This window comes from Danio rerio, chromosome 6 (genome assembly GCF_049306965.1).
Source record: "Danio rerio strain Tuebingen ecotype United States chromosome 6, GRCz12tu, whole genome shotgun sequence".
NCBI classification, from domain to species: domain Eukaryota; kingdom Metazoa; phylum Chordata; class Actinopteri; order Cypriniformes; family Danionidae; genus Danio; species Danio rerio.
The window spans coordinates 62,202,501-62,217,500 of NC_133181.1; the positions used below are offsets into that span (position 1 = coordinate 62,202,501).

Consider the following 15,000-nt stretch of genomic DNA (forward strand, 5'->3'; position numbering starts at 1 on the left):
GAGTGCACTTAATTGTGCTCACAAACCATTCACGTGGCCTCCGTTTCCCATGTGAGTAAAGTTATATACTTATATACCATCTCTATACATGTATGTGTTTTATTTAAGATCATTTATGGTTTATATTTATATTTAGAGCTGTAATGCACTCCAAAATCTGTCAGATTGATTAGCTGCAGGCTCTAGATCAGTCATCTGAAGCGCTGTCATACAGTGTTATGCTGGAGTTCATCAATAGTCCTGCATTTACTAACACAGACTATATCTGAAGTGTTTGGAAGTAATTTGCGTTTTCCTCCTGTTGAAAAACGTCATAAGAACAATGTTTAGTGGCTCAGTGTGTTACAGCAGTGTTTTTAAAAGACTAAACACTTTATTGATGTAGTGTACAACCAAGCACAAGTGGTCAGAACACAAACGAGTCGCAGGTGATGAAGTATTAAGCGTTTCTCCCAAAGTAAAGTGTGTCTGAACCAGGTCCAAGCTAAATGCCAGCAGGTGTCTGTAGCTCCGCCCACTCTCCGCCTCTTTGCCCTTGTTTGGTATCCCGCCGTGGGAGTGATGACGCGCGAACAAAATGCCGATGGTTGGCCGCGCCTACTTGTGGCTTCTTTTGCGCTCTTTAGAAACCTATGGGTGATGTCACGGACACAACGTCCATATATTTTACAGTCTATGGTTAACGCATGCGATTTAATTTAAAATAATTAACGCGTTAAAAAAATTAACGCAATTAACACAGTTGCAGGTTTTTTTTATTTCTTGTTGTGCAAACAACATGCAAAGAAATATGTATTAGAACAAGGAAGTGCTTTTTGAAGGCAAGTTTCAGTATAAAACAATTAATTTCCTCCAGCGCTTCATGCAATTTTGGGTGTTTCATTTTTAACTTAATAAATAACAGCCATACTTTAGGACGCTTAGTTTAAGCAAATTTGATGAACGCGATCATGCGTGTTGAATCTAAATGGGAGTTGCTCCGGCTGTGCAGTCCTGCGCGCGGTGTGTGCATGCGTGTCTGTCTGTCTGTCTGTCTGTCTGTCTGTCTGTGTGTGTGTGTGTCTGTGTGCACGCATGTTTCTTAGCAACAAACCTGCCTGAACGTTGTTGTCCGTAGCCACTAAATCAAAAAGTTACGAATTGCGGTGAGATTGCGTTGCACTCTCAGCTCACATTTATTCAAAAGAAAAGGTCCACATTGTCCCCCAATATTGTCAACAGACTGGACTGTCTTAGCAACTGGATGAATGTAAAGGAGGACTCAGCAAAATTGTTTCTACTTTATATTTTGCTACGTTCTCAACTCAATAAAACTTTTCAATGAGTATAACTGTTTTTACTCAATACTTTATTATTATTATTATTATTATTATAATTTTCCTTATCTGTAATGCCTGTATTTTGTCATTTTTTGCAGTCCACTTAGAATCCAAGATGGAAATCAATGTTTTCTTTATTTTCATTGATTGTTTTGAAATTCAAATAGCATTAACATGCCTGTGTTTTTATTTCTGTAATAAATAATGGCTGTCAAGCAGGATCTTGATGGTTTATTGTGGGTAAAATTCTAATTAACAATCATATTGTGAATTTAAATAGTTTTTGTCTTGCGTTTACATTAATTTTACATGTAAATAGCCAAAGTTACAAGTTTTAGTCTTTTAAATGTGATGAATCGCAATTAATTTTCAAAAAAAGTGAGATTAATTAGTTAAATTTTTTTTAGCGATTGACAGCACTAGTTTTATGCATAGTATATTGACCTTATTCTAAAATGTGGAAGTGCGCCTGTTATCGCGATTGTCTTAGAACTTCCGAGTCGCCTATAGGAGAAATGACTAGGAATAATAAACGGCAGAAAATTGTCAAACTACTTGCTCTACAAACAAATGTTTGCATGACTATACAGACCAAGTAGAATAATATAATAAAAAAATGTCAAATTGCAACATCAAGCAGCGTAACGAGCAGTTTTTAACGCCAAAAAATGAATGGAAGTGAATGAGACGGAAGTCTCGAGCCAAAAAGATTCAAATGGCAGCGCCCACTCGTCGGCGGAGAATAAGGTGAATATTTTGAAAATGGAGAAAAACAAGAAAATGCTGTATTAATGCTGTGATGTTTAAATAATTTTCCATTTAAAGCACCTGAAGGTCATGTGACCATCAGGAAGAACGCAGCATCACCTCAAAGGGCGCACTCTCTGTTCTCGCGGTCTCCCGAGTTCGTTCTTCAAAGGACACTTGGCTAGACCGGTCTTCACAAGAACACAAGTCCGTTCATTGCGTTCTTGGAATTGAGAAACAGCCAGTGTTTCCCAAAGTGGGGCTCGGGACCCACTGGGGGGGTCATGGGGCAATGACAAGGGGTCGCTTGGTGATTTACAAAACTCAAATACATTTTTATTAAACTATTAGAATGATATTTTGTTCATAACCCACAGAAGATAGTTAATAGTTACGGGAAAGAAACAACAACAACAACATACAAATAAAAATCCAACAGCCTTTACATTTTAAAACTCCTTTTCAATTAGATGTGATAGTTGTTTAAATTAACCACACAGCAATAGTGTTAGCTGCAACAGATTGATTTTAAAGGGCCAGGATAAATTTTTTGACAACCATTATGGCAGACGAATAAATTAAAAATAAGATATTTGAGATTAAATTAAATTAATAAATGACTTAAAAATACGGTGATATCGTTAGTTTGTTTGTATCATATTGCCTTATTGTTGGATCATATTGCTTCACTATAGCCAAACGGCTCTAGAGATCCCGAGCTGTGACCTCATTCATGCCATCTCACACTGATTGTTTTGCCGTAAATCTGAGAGCGATTGAGGGGTTTGATCGTTTAATCATTCATTTTCCTTCAGCTTAGTCCCTTATTTATAAGAAGTCGCCACAACAGAGTGAACCGTCAACTATTCCAGCATATGTTTTACATAGTGGATGCCCTTCCAGCCGCAACCCAGTACCGGGAAACACCCATACACTCTCATTCACACTCAACACAACGGCAAATTTAGTTCATCAATTCACCACAGTTGGGGACAGCAGGGAGAACATGCACACATCTCCACATGAAATGCCTCACAGTCGGGACTTGAACCAGCGACCTTCTTGCTGTGAGGCCACAGTGCTAGCCACTGAGCCACAATGTCGCCTTGCAGGATTCACATATGACCAAACCAATCAAGGTAATGGGACAAACGCACCACCCAAACAGACGCCTAGGTGTGAAATCACCCTCAGCTTCATTGTCCAACCCCTGTAGATGGATAAAAGAAAAGTCTCTCTCTCTCTCTCTCTCTCTCTCTCTCTCTCTCTCTCTCTCGTCAGATCATGTGACGTCATCCTCCTCCTCCTCCTCCTCCATCAGTCCAGTGGGAGCGACTGTGACTCATCTCTCCCTCCTCTGCTGTTCTTTCTCTCCGTCTCTCCTTCCCTCGCTCTGTCCTTCTGTCTGCACGATCTGCTGTTAAAGCAGGGAATCCTTCAGTGACGCAGTTTTCCCTGCAGTTCAGTGCATCACATCGCTCTGACCATCAATGAGCAGACACACACACACACACACACACACACACACACACACACTCAGAGACAGAGAAACAGACAGCTAGACAGACACAGACTCATATGGACATGCGCACGCAAAGACACACACACACACACACACACACATATATGCAGCCCACACACACAGGCAGTGTTATAAAAGCAGAGCAGCATCAGCAGAAGTCCGTCTTATTCTGATGATTTCCCTCTTCTGATTATTGTATATTTAGTGAGTTTGTCTTTCAGATCGCCTTTATTGACCATTTCTACAAAGCATTTCTAATGTTTACATTTCTAAACAGCACACATGATGACAGTTTACACTATGGTGAAGATGAAACCTGCTGCCTATAGTGATATAAGCATGTGTAATATTGTGAAGGGCACAACATACAGTGACTTCCCATATTAGACGACGAGAGTCTACAACAAAAGAGGAAAACGAAGACATTTATGGCCCAATCCCAATTCTATTTTTGTACGCCTTCCCTTTTCTCTTGGCTCTTGAAACTGAGTGTGAAGAGCTTCAATATGTACCCCTGAGAAGTGGGACAGCATCTGCACACGTCATCATACAGTGCATCAGGACAGTATTGACAGCGATTCACTTCTTCCACAGTTGTTTATGTTACAGTCTTATTCCAAAATGGACTAAATTGATTGGTTTCCTCAACATTCTACACACAATCCCCCATAATGACAATGTGAAGAAAGAGTTTTTGAAATTATTGCAGATTTATTAGAAATAAAGAGCTGAAGAGTCACATGTACATCAGTATTCATAGGCTTTGCTCAAGACTCTGTTGATGCTCCTTTGGCAGTGATTACAGCCTCAAGTCTTGTTGAATATGACGCCACAAGCTCTGCTCACCTGTCCTTGGGAAACATTCCTCTTTGCAGGACCTCTCAAGCTCTATCAGGTGGGATGGGAAGCAACAGTGTACAGCCATTTTCAGATCTCTCCAGAGATGTTCAATAGGATTTAGGTCTGGGCTCTGGCTGGGCCACTCAAGCACATTCACTGAGTCATTGTGAAGCCGCTGCATTGTGTTGGCGGTGTGCTTTGGGTCATTGTCCTGCTGGAAGATGAAGCGTCGCCCCAGTCTGAGGTCAGGAGCACTCTTGTGCAGGTCTTCATTCAGGATGTCTCGCTGCATTGATCTCAGTTTCGAGGGGTATCTAGCGATTTCCCTTAGCCCTACAACTTCAAGCTATAAAGTGGGACACTTTTGCCCTTTCACGTGAACGTGCAAAATGAGGGGTAAGGGGAACAGCTGAGGAGGAGAATTGGGATTGGGCCTATATGTTCTCCTCCAACCCTCACTGCAAAAACAACAACAACAATTACTGGTATTGCTATACTAGTGAGGACATGTCGTAGTCACAACATCAGGAATACAAGACCAGGGTGTCTGCAGGGTCTTAAAGTCATCTTATATTTCAAAAACTAAATTTTAGGCCTCAAGTCTTAAATTCGCAGCAAGAAGGTCGCTGGTTCGAGCCTCGGCTGGGTCAGTTGGTGTTTCTGTGTGGAGTTTGCATGTTCTCCCTGTGTTGGCGTGGGTTTCCTCCGGGTGCTCCGGTTTCCCCCACAGTCCAAACACATGTGCTATAGGGGAACTGATCAACTAAATTGGCTGTAGTGTGTGTGTGGGAATGAGTGAGTATGGATGTTTCCCAGTGATGGGTTGCAGCTGGAAGAGCATCCACTGCATCAAACATATGCTGAATAAGTTGGCGGTTCATTCCACTGTGCTGACCCCCAGATTAATAAAGGGACTAAGCTGAAAAGAAAATGAAGTCTTCAATTGTTTTGTAGGTCTTAAATAATTGTAAACAGGTCTTAATTTTCCTATGTAATGCTATAATCTCTATACAATCTCTCTAAAATGGTTTAATTATCGTCCTTACAATAAAATTAGTTAACGTTTTCTGTATATTTATAGTCCATATGTGATGAGGACACTGGGCTGGGCAGACTGTTGTGCCTACATTTAGATTATTATAGTTTTTTAAGTTTGCGTATGACTAGGGTTTGCTTGTTTTGGCAATTCATTTAAAACATGTGGCTAAGAAATAACTAATTGTAATAAAATATATATAAAAAAGTCCTGTATAAGTCTGAAATTTCGTTCATAATGATCTTCAAAAGGTCTTAAGGAGTCTTAGATTTGACTTTGTGAAACCTGCAGAAACCCTGAAGATACACACATAGACAGTCACTTATTTTAACACTATAGAGCATTTGTTTGATGAGAACTGGGTCAGTGTGTGTGTGTGTGTGTGTGTGTGTGTGTGTGTGTGTGTGTGTGTGTGTGTGTGTGTGTGTGTGTGTGTGTGTGTGTGTGTTTGTGTGTGTGTGTGTGTGTGTGTGTGTGTGTGTGTGTGTGTGTGTGTGTGTGTGTGTGTGTGTGTGTGTGTGTGTGTGTGTGTGTGTGTTTAGCACATATGTGCTCAGCTGCCCAGGTGTGTTATATAACGGTGTATTTCTATCTGACACATTGAGGTCTTGTGCGTGTCCGACTGAGCGATGCTCTGCTTCTGTACAGCTGAAGACATTATTCTCTGCCTGTGCTCTGTGTGTATGTGTGTGTAATATCTCACTCTGAACACACACACACACACAGCAGCTGATGATGATGATGGTGACGCTGCTGTTTCCTGGGTAACAGAAGGAGAACGGCTCATTCATGGAGACTCTCTTTCCTTCATTCAGAGCTCTTCATCTCCTGCTCCTTTCCCTCCATGGCTGTGCGTGTTTGAGTGGATGTGTGTTTTTGAGTGTGTGTTTGTGACAAAAAAAAGACACAAACTTGTATCATGTCACGGTTATGCTTAGGGTTGGGTATTGTTTGGGGTTATTTCCATATCGGTGCTAAATCTATACTTTTAAAATGTTACCGGTGCCAAAACGGTGCCTGAACCGATACTTTTGAGCTACAAAATTATGGCGGATGACTTTAGAAAAATATTTGGTTTGACAAAAAATTCATCATTTTAACTGAACAGTATAAATAAAGTTTAATGTATACGTCAATTCATCTTATATAATTGAATTATATTAATATATTTCCTTCGATCATTTGTTTATTAGCATTGATTTAAGATTTGCATTAGGGCTGCATGATGCATCGTTTCAGCATCGAAATCGCGATGTGCGCATCCGCGATAGTCGCATCGCAGGAGGTGCGATGCAAAGCAAAACAATATATATATATATATATATATATATATATATATATATATATATATATATATAATATATATATATATATATATATATATATATATATATATATATATATATATATATATATATATATATATATATATATATATTATGGGTGGAGCCGAACCCAAATACGGTATTCGGATAAGCATGAATAGCGTGTTTTTACCAATACTTATTTCCGGGGCCGGGGTGTGAGGTGACTGACGCAGGCTGCTGCTCCACACAGCAGCAGAGATGGCTTGGCAGAGCGAAAAATACTTTACTGCATTACTATTGTTGTTAGATAAATTTTTGTATCTGAACTGGGTTACAGTTTATACAGTTTACAGTTTATAAACTTGTAGTGTACTTAAAGCCGCGTTTGATCGGTATATTATTCCATTACGCTGCATTATTGACGTCTGCAATCTGTTGCTCTCTGTTTACGTAAGTTAGCTCTGTTAGCGCGGTAATTAAGACAATAGACTGTTGACAGAGTAACGTTAACGTTCGGTTATGAAGGTTAAAACGATGCTTGTGTAGTTGTGTCGAATCGTATGCACTTATAGGAGTTTTATAGTACGTTTAAATTACTGTCATTTGCAGAAGGCAAAATATATGCTAAGCTAGTTAACTTTAGCATAGCTTCCCGTCACTCATAGATATATACATCTATGCCCGTCACCTATTAACTTTTAGGCACTCGAATAGGTAAGAGTGAGGCTGCTGCTTAGTTATTCATGGTCCTCCACCAGCCAAAAAAAAAAAAAACTTGCTCTAGTTCTTTGTGGAAGAATTTTACAGTCAGTGGTGCAGCAGATAAAACAGTGAGACTGTATGTAATGTGTGCAAAAGTATATCTTAAGTGTGTGTATATATATATATATATATATATATATATATATATATATATATATATATATATATATATATATATATATATATATATATATAAATATAAAAATATCGCAATATATATCGCAATGTCAATTTTTTCCAATATTGTGCAGCCTTAATTTGTATTATGCAATTAACTTTATCTTACTACTAACCTGAGGAAAGGCTGTAAAAATCAGGGAACACCTCTTTCTCTAGGGTTGGGGCTTGTGACTGTTTACATGGACTTCAGTAATCTAATGATTTGCCTTAATCTGAATAAGATAATTATATGATTAAGGTGTTTACATGAGCTGCTTTCTGAATGTTCCTTTCATGATCCTGTCTTACATGTTATAGTACATAGATTAATTAATGTTGTTGCGTCCACAGGCTATCCACGTTTCCTCCAGAGTTTCATGTTATTTAAGGCTTTTCATTTTTTGTTTTTCGACTTTAACTGCAGTTTACCTTTCATTCAGCAACATATCGCTCATGCCGCTATAACAAATAGAGATATTGGTTGAGAATATAAAGTAAGGACTGGTGAAAGAGTGTTGTTTTAATGGAGCATGATATCACACGCCATATGGACAGAAAAAAAAACCTTTGCATTTGTGACGCAGGTGTCTGTGGTCTTCTAAAGAGCCTCTATATTGCATTAAAAAATGTCATATTTTGGTTTTGGGGGTCTCCAACAACAGGCTGATCTGTGTGCAGGGTCAAAAACACTGTCATCGTCTTATAATCTGCACTCATTTTTACCTGATTATTCCAACGACTCCCATATGAATCATTTAATGAATCATTTTTTCCCCAAATCCCTCCTTAGCGCAAAGCTAATCTGCGCTGATTGGTCAGATGACCCAGTCTGTTGTGATTGGTCGACTGCGTTCAGCACGAGACAGAGAGAAACAGTGAAGTAACAGTGTGAGAGCCCAATGCAGGAGTGCAATAAACACAGACCAGCATATTGCTCTACTCTTAACCCTGACCCCAAGTAATAACAGCGACACACATTCAGTGTTAATCCACACAGCGGCAAAAGCTGAACTATTCTGAAACTTGACCTTGCAGCGTGTGTGAGGATCATAGCAACAAACAGCAGAGGATCGCCAGTTCAGAAACACATTAAATCAGTAAAGGAAGCAGCACGCGTCATGATTTCAACCTGGTTTTGGACTCAATATGTGAACAGCGCCATACAGATTAACCTGAGAGATTCAGTACCAGCACTGATCTATAATCGATGTGTGATTACAAGCCGCACAGGGTGATTACAACTTATAACACACAATTACACATAGATTTTGCAAACTACACACAACCAGGCAACAATTTTAACCACACTTACATGATCTGATCTAGAGGAAGAAGAAACTGGTCCAATTTAACTGTAAAAGTTTCTGACAAAGTCCCATAGTCTCTGCTGATCCTTCAATAACAAACGGCCGGCGAATCCCACACTGCAGCGTAGGTTACTGTATCAATCATCAGAGAAATGACAGGAACACACAGCACACGGTTGACTACACTATAGTGTTGTGAAAATTAACTTCAACACTTTATTCCCCTTAGCCGAATCTCCATCTGTCAGTGATCATCATCTTCAGTCATGGTCAGTCCTGTGATCCCCCGCGCCTCCGCTAGTGTGTGGAGGGAAAGCGTGTTCTTATTTTACCGGAACTGGAAGTACATATTTGGTGATGTATCGTATTGATGTCAATGTGATCAAGCAAAAGATTCGAACTTGATTCATTTATTCCACTCTGACCTTAATATTTCACTTAAGAATCAATAGTTTTAAACAGAAAGCACTTTTAGATGTAACCCTCAGCTGGATGTTTTTATTCACTTAGATCTGTGGTACACACTGCATTTCAAAAACCCATATTAGGAGCTCTTTAAGGTCATCAAAAATCAATGTTTACATGGTCAACTTTTAATCCGTGTATTGTCTTAATCATATTAAAATCAGAGTATTGTTGTCCATGTAAACGTACTCGGTGAAAGTGCCAGATGATGTCGCAAGCTGTCAAAGGCATTCAGATGTTTCATTTGTTTGACATGTTCCCCACACACACAACTTTTGTAAAGCGTCTGCTTCACGTTGCCGTGTCAGAATCCTTGCTTGTAAAATACTTTAAAACGTTTAGTTGAAGCAAATTTGATAAACGCGATCATGCGTGTTTGGATGCGCTGTACTGCGCATGTTGCCTACATGCGTGCGTTCCCTAGGCAGACATGGTCCGTATCCCTCAAAGTTGCTTAGAGTTAAATGTTTAGAGATGGTTTGACCCAACGCACACCTATATGTGTCTTTGATGCACCCCTTGGTGCTTCTTATGTGCTTGTTGCAGCACTAGTGGCACCAAAATTAGGCACCGAAATTCATTTGCTGATTGGGTCTGATGCATTCAAGCTACATAGGTACCAATACCCAACCCTAGGTATGACACTGTTTCTTGTAAGGCTTGTGTTTTGTGGTAAGGTTGGCAGAGAGAGAAATAAAAATAAGCTTTTACGGTATAAAAACTTGAGGAATGTCCCCGCAATTCACAAAACACGTGTCTGTGTGTGTGTTCTTGTTTTTATATCTTGAACCTGAATGCACACAGACTCATGGGGACCTTAATTTTGTTGGTTTGGGTAAACATGCTTGTGTTAAATCAGACATCGTGAAGTAATTAGGAAATATACAGTTTCTACAGTAGAAACATCATTACTGTCCCCACTGGGATATAGAAACAAGTCTCTCTCTGTGTGTGTAAGTGTTTTTGTGTGTGTACTTTGTATTTATAACATTGTGGGAATCAAAAGTCCCCACAAGTATAGCAACACCAGTAAATTGTGATGTTTTTTTGAAGGGGAATAAAGGGAAAATGGCTCAAAAATCCGACAGAATGATGTATTTAGAGAATGTGAAGTACAGTCTGTACAGTAGAAACATCATTACAGCTGTGAGCTGTGTGGAGAGACCATGAAGCATGAAAACCTCAGTTGTGTGTGTGTGATTGGCTGGTGGTGTCTTGTGCAGCGGGTGACGTGTTTTCTGCAGTCGGGAATCCCGCTCTCGCTCTCTCTCTCTCTCTCTCTCTCTCTCTCTCCATCTCTCTCTGCAGTATGACGTCAGCTCTGGGTTTCCTTCAGCTCGCAGCGCTCTGAGCTCTGACTTCTCTGCTCTTAAAAGCATTTCCAGTGTGTGTGTGTGTGTGTGTTTGTTTTTACAGCAGATGGCTCACCACACACACTCAGAGGTCTGAATGTTTTTGGAGGGTTGCTCATCAACACTTCCCTCATGTGTTATTGTGTGTGAATGGCAGGTTTGTTCCCGCTCCTCGTCTCGTTTCTGCAGTAGGAATGGCGGATTTTCTGTGCTGTTGTTTGCTTGCAGAAAAACCTGCATGACCTACATTTGCCCAAACACTGCGCGAGACCCCGTATCCCACACGCACTGCAGCTCTGTTTTATGCAATCTTCTATTTCAAGTGTGATGATTGAATAGGAGTTATCATCAGTCATGTAGATAGGTTTGATCTGTGAACAAAATGGGATGTAAAAACGTGAGAACATCTCTAGTGATACTGAGAAACGCTCGCATTAATACTGTACATTAAATAAGTCTGTGCACTTTATAAAAATTATGAAGTAAAAAATATTAATGTTAGTGGTGTGACGGATTACAAATCTCATTATTATATTTGAGTCACGCACCGGAGCATTTTTCAGATCAGCCAAAAAGGGGAGCAGACAAATGTCATTTGTTTTCCATTTATTACAGAAGCAGCTCTGCAAGACACTGCTGGTTTTAACAAACAGAACTGAGAAGCTGTAATTAATTAAAAATAACATGAAGAAATAATCAGCTGAATGAAAATAAATAGTAAAATATTTAGTTCTGGGAAAATTCACTGTTACCGCTGTTGCTGATAACGCTAAACGTAGAAATCTAACATATGTACACTTCATATTTATATTTAGCCTCATCTTCAATAAATGATTCAGTTATTCCCTCATAAATCTGCGTTTCATTGCTAGATGATCACTTCTTAAGAATTATTTAGTGGCGTATTTCTGACGGCTGGTTGTCGCCACCTATTGGTTAAGTAATGTAATTGCTGCCTGCAACTTTCATTTTTGGGCATCATTAAATGCATATGAAGCTGATTTTAATCTTTACCATAATCATCAGGGATTTGATCTAAACCAGTGGTCACTAAACCTGTTCCTGGAGGGCCGGTGTCCTGCAGATTTTAGCTCCAACCCTAATCAAACACACCTGAACAAGCTAATCAAGGTAGGCAGGTGTGTTGAGGCAAGTTGGAGCTAAACCCTGCAGGGACACCGGCCCTCCAGGACCAAGATTGGTGACCCCTGATCTAAACTATAAACTCTTCTCCCAGTACTTCTGTGTTTTGCAGTGATTGAAATGATTAATAAACATGTCATGTAATTTGCGACAAATTCGGGAAGGTGATGTGACGCTCTCCACATGTAGCGAAACCATAGAGCAAAACAGACTGCAAATTGGGAAAATGTAGGTTTGTGTTTGGAGAAAGACCAGTTTAAACAGTGGCTGAAGCCTGTCGCTGAAAACAACCGCATAATTTATTCTCTCAAGCTTTGTTTCTTCCAAGCTTCTCCGAGTTCTGTTGCATTGTGCTCCATTGATTTATTAAACTACAATTGAAGTGGTGATGAGGTCTCACAATATCCTGAGAAGATCTTTAAAAAGTCTTAAGGTATTGAAATTATCTTTAGGATTCCTGCTTATTAGGGCTGTAACGATACGCGATATGACATCGAAATCGCGAAACTCAGATCTACGATCCTGTGTCGCGGTGTAATAAGGGAGAATCGCGACAAACCCCGTGTATACCTTTCCAATAACGTCACGCGTGCCTGCAAAAGTTGAGCTAGTTAAAGAAGAACGTGAGGAAACACCTTTTTTCTTTTGACATTTGGAGCACTGCTCCGTTTAAGCCCTCGAAATATGCGTTTAGCCGCGGGAGAGCTCGCACGGAGCTCTTAGTAAGGGACCTTCTGAATGTGTCAGGAATATCAAAAACAAAACCAACTTAACCCCTCTTGACAACAGACAACGGCAGAAACATTGCCAATGCTGTCAAAGCGGCCGGATTTTCACCGCTACCATGCTTTGCTTACACTGTTAATGTGGCTGCGCAGAGAGGGATGGGCGTTTACCAGATGCCCCGACTCCGCAGAGTAACGAAAGTTGTCACGTTTTTTCACTGCAATGTTGACATGATGGTGTTTCTGAAATATTTTCAACTCCCTTAAATCAAACGAGTTTGGTATTCTTGAGAGAAATAAGTTGTTTATTTGTTTAATGTTTTGACTTGTAATTTGCAGCACAGGCACTTTTCTGTAACCGTGCTGTGCGCTTTCTGTTTGAACCTTTGGGAGTGCTGACTGACAGGTGCGCGATGCGTGAGGTCAGGAAACAGGACGAAGCTTTCAGTTAAGATGAACACAGTTTCTACAGTTATACTTTATTTAGAGATAAAGGTATATGGCTCTGTATATAATCACTCTATCTTGCTGGTGTTTATAGCCGTTTCGCTTTACTTCAGGACGCATTAACACCGCTCTGAAGGTCTAATCGCTGTTTTAAGTTATCCAGAGCTGTATGAATGTACAAATCTTGAATATTACAATAGTATTAAATATTACAATTGTAACAACACAGACAGCAACACTTTTGCACAATCGATACCCAGCTGATTCAGTCGTTTCATAAGAGGACCGCGCTTCTTCTTTTTTCCTTGTCAACATAAAGGCAGTGAGGTGCGCCTTATTGTCGGCCCCTTGTTCAACTGCAAGGCATACTTAATTTGCGGGACGATAACGGATAACCCGTGCCTACAGACACATTTGCCAATAAATGCACATTTTCCGTGAAACGGGCAATTTGTGGAAGTCAGCTATTTTTATTTGACGGAAGAAAAAACATTATTGGAAAAAAATAGCCCGCCGGTTATTAAAAAGAATCAGTCAGTATTTTCGTTTTGTAAAATAAATTAATTATTGAAGTGAAAATAATTTAGGGCAGTCCTATTTATTTTATTTAGATTATTCTGCTCTTCTGTGCTAAACACTGCAGGTGCGTGAAGATGCTCTGTTGTTCTGTTCTGTTATTAATATGTTATTAATAAGTTCTCTTACATAGAAAAAGTCTAGGGATGCTCATTTCAGTTAATTTTGCTAACGACAACCGCCGATCATTAATCGGTTATTAACGGTTAACTGGTCAGATTACTATTAATTTTATATTAAACAAATTGACGTGTCTATTTTGTGTCTGACACATTAAATATTGCATTTAAAAATACTGATTTATTTTTATATGTTAATAAATCAGTATTTTTAAATGCAATATTTAATGTGTCAGACACAAAATAGACACGTCAATTTGTTTAATATAAAATTAATAGTAATCTGACCAGTTAACCGTTAATAACCGATTAATGATCGGCGGTTGTCGTTAGCAAAATTAACTGAAATGAGCATCCCTAGACTTTTTCTATGTAAGAGAACTTGATTGAAAAAGAATTTTCAACATGCTTGAACCATCTACACAATGGAGTTTAGTTCTGTTTGGTTTTTCGACAGTATTTTGTTACAAAGAAAACAGAAGTGATATAGCTTTGGCTATTTATTTATTTTATACATGGCTATTTATATTGTTAATAATTTGCATAGTTAATATTGTTCTTTGATGTTCAGTTTATATAAATGTTTAATAAAAAAAGTTTTACAAATCTTTTTTTTCCCAACCCCCACAAAAAATAAAAATAAAAAATCGTGATACAAATCGAATCGTGGGTCAAAAATCGTGATACGAACCGAATCGTGGGTTTGGTGTATCGTTACAGACCTACTGCTTATACCCTGAACATACATTTCTTGTGTTCTGAATGCAGCTGTGTTTATTATGGTTAAACCAGTATGCGCTTTCCAATAAACATACCACACGTTTTCTTCACTATGTAGTGAGCTTGTGCGATTGCAACTTATAACTTGCAATGCAATATCACACCATAATGTTAATTGCTATATCTGTCTATGTATTGTTTATTTATTTAGCTTTTCACTATCTATTGCTATATTTGTGTGTGTATTAGTCATTTATTTAGCTTTTCCTCTTGTCTAATCAGGGTGTTTCTCTCCAGCAGGTGGAGCTGTGGCGTTTGACTGTGTGTGCGTGTGAGTGAGGACATCGTGCAGGATGCTGGAAAACTGAGAACACTTTCAGCATGACGCTCCCTCCGCCCTCAGATCAGCCATAGAAACACACACACACGCTGAAGGACACACACCATCACACTA

At 39.2% G+C, this 15,000-nt stretch overlaps 1 protein-coding gene across 16 annotated transcripts in view; it reads left to right on the top strand.

Annotated features, from left to right (window-relative positions):
- r3hdm2 (R3H domain containing 2) overlaps window positions 1–15,000 on the top strand; it is a 130,620-nt gene that overhangs the window by 53,912 nt on the left and 61,708 nt on the right. For 11 of the 16 annotated variants that reach the window (XM_073954785.1, XM_073954788.1, XM_073954796.1 and 8 more), the window contains exon 2: window positions 14,844–15,000. This exon is cut by the window's right edge and continues 9 nt beyond it. The gene's annotated coding sequence lies outside the window, so the exon portion shown is untranslated. The remainder of the gene's footprint in view (window positions 1–14,843) is intronic. The other 5 variants (XM_073954787.1, XM_073954790.1, XM_073954793.1 and 2 more) reach the window with 1 other exon arrangement.